Source organism: Lepisosteus oculatus, chromosome 4 (assembly GCF_040954835.1).
Source record: "Lepisosteus oculatus isolate fLepOcu1 chromosome 4, fLepOcu1.hap2, whole genome shotgun sequence".
Taxonomy (NCBI): Eukaryota; Metazoa; Chordata; class Actinopteri; order Semionotiformes; family Lepisosteidae; genus Lepisosteus; species Lepisosteus oculatus.
Window position 1 is genome coordinate 4,973,935 of NC_090699.1, and position 8,775 is coordinate 4,982,709.

Here is an 8,775-nt window from a genome sequence, read left to right on the forward strand (position 1 = left end):
CCTGGAGAGACACACCTCCTGTCCCTCCCTCCCTCCCTCCTCTGTTCTCTCTGTCTGTCTCTCTGTCCTCCTCTCCCTCAGGGGTTCACTGGGTATGCCCTGTTGAGTTCAGTAAAACTGCAGCTCAATGAATTTATAACAAAGAACCAATCAGAAATAAACACTCGGGACAGGGTAGGAAACACAGTGAGAGAGAGGAGTGTTGATTTTTAAATATTTGCACAGTTTTACTACACTTCTCTTTTACCTTGATCTCACTGTTCCACAATCTATAGATTCAAATACAATTTGCAGAAATTCTGTACTTATTTATTCAAGCACAGTAATTCCAGTCTGGGAGTTAGCTGTAGGACTGCTCAAAAGTACTTCTGCATAACAATGTTGTCTAATGGCACAGACGATCATGAAGCTCTTATACTGTATGCTGTGGTGTGTTCAGAGGAATGTGTGTTTCAGTGTTCACCTGTAGTTCTGCAGGTACAGTGCCTACAGAGAATCCACACACTCTTTCTAAAGTAACACATCTTGTCACTTAACAGCCTGAATTATTTTTTCCATTATTTATACAGGGAGTGTTTTATATCCATCTCCAGCTCTGTGTCTTTCCACAGCTGTATCCTGGAGGTGTTTTGATCACTTCCTGTTGCCCATAGTTGTCTCTTTACTTGGAGATCCACTGCCCAGCAGAGGAGACCCACAAGACCAGCTGAGTTTATTCTGAAATCATCACAATCACAACAGGTGAACACAGCTGGAGATTAGTTAGCTTGTTGTGCGATTCAGAAGGCAAGTGGTTACACTACTTTACACACGAGAGTAAAGTAGTAGTAGAGACACTAATTTCGTGTTGCTCTCTAAGGTGTGTGAACACTTCTCCAAGCTATTTTTCTAGATTCCCATTTGGAATTAAATCTCAGAATGATTGTTTGTCTTTCACATGGAGATGTTTTGCTACAATGTGTAAATAAAGGAAAAACAAATTCAGATTCAATGTGTCTTGACTTCAGGCTGTTAGGCCACAAAATGTGTCTCCCAGGTCTTTTTCCAGCCTATAGCAATTTATATGAACATGATGAAGATCTTCCAGCATTTTATGTCCAGGGATCTTAAAACACTGAATTGTCCCTCCATGCCCTTTCCTAGTGAATAGTCTGTCTGGAATGTGCAACACTACACTTTGATTACTACACAAATGAACAATATCTGAATTATTCATTTCATTCTGTTATGTGCCTTTTCCAGGTGGCACATGTACAGTATAGTGGGCCAGTCTCTGGACGAGTCAGGTTTCTGGACTTGTGACTGAAGGCTGTGGGTTCAAGTTCCTGCTGCAGACACTGTAACATGAGTGAGGTACTTCAGCCCCGTGGCTCCAGTTCACCTAGCTGCATGGAGACCATTGTATTGAGGGTTTGGCTCTGTGATGGCCTGGTGTCCTGATCTCTTGTTCACTCCTGTGTCCCGATTATAGTCCCCCCTCCTTAAGGGTGCTCCAGCCCTTTCACTTAAGACTTTATTCTGCGCACCTGATTCCTATTCCCAGCCCACCTTAAAAGCCAGGCATTGACGCTCATCCGGGCTCTGCATCTGATTTCCGTATCGTGCGAGTCCAGGACCTGGAAGCGCCTGGTCCTGTTAAGGTTTTAATCTCGGTTCCCGTTCCTGTTCCCTTCGTGTTTTTAATTCCTTGTTCTGATGGATCTCCTGGTTTTGGACTTACCCTTGTGTTTTGGATATTCCCTAAGGACTACTCTTTGGGATTGTTCGCCTCGGCCACACCTCCCCCGTGCACCAGCGCACCTTGGACACGCCCCCCTGTCTTCAGCCCTGTATTCCTGCATGACGTTTCCCTAGTGTTCCCCCACTTCGTCAGATTGTGTCGTCCGCATAGGGTCCAGAAAGAACTGTTCGTTACATCCTGTTCACTTCACACTATAGAGACCAGGATCAGCTCTGGCCTGATGTCTCATTCTGGGTCGGGTGTGATCTACCTCTCCACGTGAAATCTCCAAAACTCAAAGACTGACCTGTGAGTGTCTGAAGTCACCACGGTTGAGAAATGCTGGGCTAAACAACACTGAAGTTAATGTCAGTCCTGTCTTTCCTAAAAACTATTTTTAATATGAGTGAGAAGCCTATACAACCAGCAGTAACTGCAGATGTATGGCCAAGGGTCTTTCATGCAGTTTTTTGTGCACATAAGCAGCCGGCTATAGTTCTTTCTCGAGTAACTTGCTTTTGGCTGTGCCACACCCTCTCTCACCATGAGGAGAAATGCAGATGACCTGGGACGATGGCATTTGCAAAGGTCGTGTCAGCCTGGAATCTGTGATCTGAGTCCTTGATCACATTCATGGGACTGTGGGAACCTTTCTCCTGCCACATGGCTCAGGGCTTGTAGAGCCTGTCATTATAGAAGCATGTATGAAGTTGAAATACATGTCAGATGTACTGTTTGGCAAAAAACCTCAAAAATCCCATTGTATGCCTTGACCATGTAACTGGCACTCTTGTGAGACAAATATATTCACCTTCCTAAATCCTACCTCAAATGTGTTTAATCTCTTCATTATGATCTGAGCTACTAGCAGACATTCAAACCTGTAGCTGATAAAATTGCTGTCAGTGCACAGGGCTTTGATTGTCTGGGTAAAACTGTGCAAAACTCTGTTCTTTTACCTGTGTGCAATCTACAGTTACTGCAAATGCACAACCAGGGGATTTCAGCAGGTCTTTGGTTTTTGTGCACATCAGCAGGCTGCAGTAACACCTCTTTCTCTATTAGCTTGCTGTGGCCATTGCCTCACCCACTATCACGTGATTGTTGAGAAATGTACGTCCAGAGAGGGGTGACTTTTCCCAGGGGCTAATATGTGCAGATCAGTGGCTCTGTCACATTGTAAATCAGTCTGCTGATGTTTTTTGTGATATAGACAGTTCCTTCTTCGCGGTGTCTTTCTAGTGTCAGTCTCAGCCTTCTGTTCTATATCTGTCTGTTGGTCTGTTGTTTGTTCTTGAGTGTGGTCTCAGGGTCAATAGCAGGGTTTGCAAAATTCATGTCAGTGAGTGTCCTGTACAGCAGTTGGATATACTGTAGTTATACTCCTTCACTCTTTGCAATGTTTCGTGATGCAGTTTGTCTGCCCAGTTCTTATTTTCCTTACCCTTTACATTAATTTCTTTTAGGGGTTTGTGCCTGTATGTTGGTGCAGTGGGCAGCATCGCTTTTCAGAATAGTTTGCTGTGTACATAAAAGCATGTGGGGTAGATACTTCCACATGAAAGTCTGCCTGGATGCAGATAGCAGCTCGTTCCACGAGAATGATCAAGTTATAGTGAGTATGAAGAAGCGATACATAAAAGAAGAATAATATGTTTAGTATAAGATCAGTTACACTAACTCACTTATCAGTCTCATTAACATAATCAACATTCAGGTGCTCATAACTCACAACTGTTACTTAAAAGAATTGAATTGGTATCAGTTTGTGTTAAAAGGAGTGAATTCCCACGGGCAGTAATGATGAGTAATGATGGATATTGAGTTATACTCATCCACAACCATGTTTTCATAACTCCTGTGTAGAAGGATGGGGAACAGAGATGGGCAGGGACCTTTTGGTGGGCAGGATTTGTTACTTTAGAGTATCCTGGATACAAACCAGTGCCCGCTTGTATTTCTTAGTTTTCTAATTCTACAGGAAGTTTGGATGTGACTTCAGAGGCATTATAATATTCACAACCTTGGCAAAAAATGGTAGTTCATAATTGCTGATTATGTTTGATTAACAGACAAGATACTAGACGCCCTCTACCGAGCATATACTTTGTTTCCCTAATATAACACAACTTAACAAGAGGACAGAACAAATAAAAGAATTACCATCTAATTACACAAAATACCAATTGCCATCTCTTTCCATCTGAAGAGCAAGAGATCACATGATAGGAGATTTTTTTTCCTCAAAACTGTCTATTATGGGACAAATATTCATGAAGTCGCTAGAAATTATCATCTGCCATCTTAAATAAAAAGATACAGATCATTTACTTGTCTTATATATCTTGTGCATTATATCTCTATTGAAATTGCTTAATATACAGTACACTACTAAAAGGTTAATCATTATTTTATACAGATGCAGCCATTCAAAACACGTGGGGTATTTCGCAGTACACCGCGGTGGGCGTGTCGCATGAAAATGCAGTATCACGCAGTGTATCGCTTCATTTGACGTCATGCCGGAAAGTATCCAGAATCACCTTGTAAAACTGCCAGGAGGAGCCAATAAAGCTTAACCTCTCATGTACAGCATTTGAGCTTTTAAATTTAAACTGTGTATTACAGCATGTTAATCATCAGTCATTAAAAAGTTGGTATATTTTATGAAAGCAAGATTGCTCAGATGGACAAAAGTACACAACCTACCTTTATCAGAAATATTTTAATTATGCAGAAATATTTTATGCATCAAAGCCTTTACCGAAGATATTACTGATAGTATTAATAATGAATGACTTTGGACAAGCTGTAAACTCAAAGTATTACGCTGGTCCACATTCTTTCTAACCGAGGACAGGACATTAGCTAGCCAGTACGATAAAGGAATTACTTTTTTTGCTAATTTCTGAGCTTATTATAGTGAGTTGCAGTTCTCCATCTTGGCCGGTACAGTGAGAGTGGCGCTGTTTCTCACTGTATTAATTAAAGTGAGCTGGAATTCTCCATCTTGGCCTGTACAGTGAGAGGGGTACTGTTTCTTACTGTATTAATTAAAGTGAGCTGCAGTTCTCCATGTTGACCTGTACAGGGAGAGGGGCGCTGTTTCTCACTGAATTAATTATAGTGAGCTGGAGTTCCCTCCACTCTACCTGAACAGGGATGCAATTTCTCTCTGAATTTATCCCGTTGCTCTTCTAACGAGCATCTGTTGTAACTCTATGTGCTCTACACTCTGACAGGCTGACACGAAGGAGAACACCAAGGCCTCTCAGGAGGTGACAGCAAGAGAGCAACGGTACTGATGGACTGATACAGTGACAGACTGACACACTGCCTGACACACTGACTGACGTACTGACCCACTGACCCGCTGATGCACTGATACAGTGAGAGACTGACACACTGCTTGACACACTGACTGACATACTGACCCACTGACCCGCTGATGCACTGATACAGTGAGAGACTGACACACTGCTTGACACACTGACTGACGTACTGACCCACTGATGCACTGATACAGTGAGAGACTGACACACTGCTTGACACACTGACTGACATACTGACCCACTGACCCGCTGATGCACTGATACAGTGAGAGACTGACACACTGCTTGACACACTGACTGACGTACTGACCCACTGATTCACTGATACAGTGAGAGACTGACACACTGCTTGACACACTGACTGACATACTGACCCACTGACCCGCTGATGCACTGATACAGTGAGAGACTGACACACTGCTTGACACACTGACTGACCCACTGACCCGCTGATGCTCTGACACACTGTACTTAATGAGTAGAAAAACTGACAATATTTTAACCCCCCTCCCACTTCTGCTCCTTCCCTTACTCCCTTTCTTTCTCTCTTTCTCTTTTTCCCCCCTCTTCTCCTTCTCTTCTCTCTCAGATTAACAGCCAGTCTGTGGCTGAGAAGAATGTTCCCACCAGAGACAAAGTCACAGCCACTGGAGAATCTCTGTCACCAGCCACACCTACTTACAACACTCCACACCATCAGAAACCGCTTTTGCCTCTAGAATATAAAATAGTTATTAGAAAAAAGTAAATGTAGAAACCACAAAAACTGGACTGTGAGTTTTAAAGAGTAAGTTTGTTAATTTTATCTCTTTAGGAGTGATAGTGACTTGCCTCTGTCTCCTGCAAGCAGTGAACCTGTTTCTGAGTCAGGAAACCCAACAGTGATGTAGAAACAGGGTCGCTCCTGAGATTAAACCATATAAGTGAAGACTCAGCTGGAGGTTCGAGGGGGACTTTGTCACTCTTGGGCTGCTCAAGGACAGGTTGAGCATGAAGAGCAGAAGGAAAAGACTCAGCATTTCAGGCCTGAGGGAAGAGGAGCAGGAGTTTCTACTGTGACAACAGGAGAGACAGGAGTCATCAGGTCTGTGTGTGACAACAGGAGAGACAGGAGTCCTCAGGGGTGCGTGTATACCAACAGGAGAGACAGGAGTCTTCAAGTGTGTGTGTGTGACAACAGGAGAGACAGGAGTCCTCAGGTGTGTGTGTGTGACAACAGGAGAGACAGGATTCCTCAGGTGTGCGTGTGACAACAGGAGAGACAGGAGTCCTCAGGTGTGTGTGTGTGACAACAGGAGAGACAGGAGTCCTCAGGTGTGCGTGTGTCTGGGCTGGAGCATTCAAAACAAAAAATAGGTTTGCTACTGTATAAACAACACATGCTTCATCTCAAAATCATACCTTTGATTGCTTCTGAGAATCGGTGTGTGTGGCTTGTGAGGTTTGAGAGGAATGAAAACCACACTGTCATCTTCATTAGAACTGGGACCCCTGAGATGGAGAGATTTATCCTTGTGCCTCACATGGATCTTTCCTGCACCCTCCTCTCATCACTTCTTGAAACAGCAGTAAAGTGTGGGAACATCACGTCAAATCCAATGACTGGAGGACTTCATAGACAGATTGTGAAACTGCTCAGTTGAAGCCCCAGCTAGGATTAGGGTTAGCATTCAGACACTCCTTAGACAATTTTTACTCTCAGTGCCTGATTCTGGGGCCCAGGACTTCTTTAGGATGAGTGCTTTTATTGGTCATTTTTTTTAAAAAAACCTTCTGAAACTCTTGGCTGTCTGTCTGGTGCATTATTCAGAAATTGTAGCGCTAAAATGAATCTTTCAGTTCAAAAAGTGGAACAAAACATTATCGAATCTAATAAATTTGGAACAGCTTTTCCCAATGGCTATGATTGTCTCTCACTCATACAGTTTGCTTTGGGGAATATATCAAAATCCGATGACTTCATAGACAGATTGTGAAACTGCTCAGGTGAAGCCCCAGCCAGGGTTACGGTTAGCATTCAAACACTACTTTGACAATTTTTATTCTTAGTGCCGGGTTTTGGGGCCCAAGACAACTTTAGGACCAGTGTTTTTTTGGTCGTTTTTAAAACATGTTTTTTTGGAAACTCTTGCCTGCCTGGATAGCATGGTGCCCCTTTCGAAAACTGAATCACAAAACTGAGACTGTCTGATCAAAAATGGGAACAGAACTTTATCAAATCTAATACATTTGGAAAAGTTTTTCTCAATGGCTTCAACTGTTTCTCACTCATACAGTTTGTTTTGAGGAATATCTCAAAATCCAATGACAGGAGGGCTTCATAGACGGATTGTAAAATTGCTCAGTTGAAGCCCCAGGTTGGGTTAGGATTAGTGTTCAAACTCTACTTAGACACTTTAAACACTCAGCACCAGATTTTGGGACCCAAGACAGCTTTAGGACAAGTATATTTATTGGTCATTTTTTGAAAACTGTTTTTTTGGAAACTCTTGGCTGCCTGGATACATCATTTGGAAATTGTATCACAAACCTGATTCTGTTGGATCAAAAATGAAAACAAAACATCATCTACAGATGCAGCCATTCAAATTGCATGGTACAAACCCGCGGTATGGTAAACTACCCACAAGCCACCGCAGGGCACCGCGGTAAGTGATTGGCTGGCCAAAATGACCGACAGGGGCACTCGTGGTGCATTGGTTGGTAGTGAAAAGATTTAATCATTTAATCTCTTTACTGTGCACGTTTTAATCCGTTTAGTATTGAATATATGGAATTTTACCACTAAAGGGGAATTTTAGTAGCTGAGCATAAAAAGAAGAGGAGCATAACGCATCTGAATGTCATAAACGATATTAATTTAGGAACATAAACATTACTGTATGTACATAAACTGTACTGTGTATGGCTGGTCTTGAAAAATACACACCAGTCTTCCATTTCTCCCTAAACATTTTAAGCATGAAAGTTTTATGAAACGGTACCCAAATATGTGATTGCTGTATAGAATGAATTTTAATTTTAAAAAATTATTTAACACGAAAATTAAGCTGTTTACATCTTCCGCCTGAGAGCAGTCACCCGTTGCTACCCAACGCAGAAACAAAGCCACTAACTAGCAAAGAGAGGACATTAGGTAGCCAATATGATAAAGAAATAAATGATTATTTTGTTTATTTCTTTTGCACATTTATTTGAACATTTCCATCGATTGTACAAGCACTTGGAAACTGTCCAATCTCTAGTTCATCAGGCATTTTCTTTTACGCTGCGGGCATTCTCCCGGTCTGGCGCCGGTCTGTGTCTTCTAGGATATAATGCCAGTGAACTCTTGTTAAATTTGGGTCTCCAATAATGCCGCAGCAAACTCTTGTTTTTACGTCCACTATAACAGACAATCTCCTTTGCTTTTAACCGAGCGTTTAATAATTTCCTAAAATGAAAATGATTTACTTTATTTCCCTCACAGGATCAATAAAAGTATCTATCATCTGTCTAAACTATGGGACAGAATTATGGGGTCTCCCCATACCAGAGATTACGTTAGGGCTTCAGAATGGTGATTGGCTGACATCATCTGACATCCATCTGATTGGAGAAAAAAGACGTGCTGGTCTGCTATACATACTGTACCAGGAAGAGGATTTCTTTCTATTCGAAAAGTGTATTTTAAAAGTTTAATTAAAAAGTAAAAACCTTACAGCGTACACAGATTTCTAAACT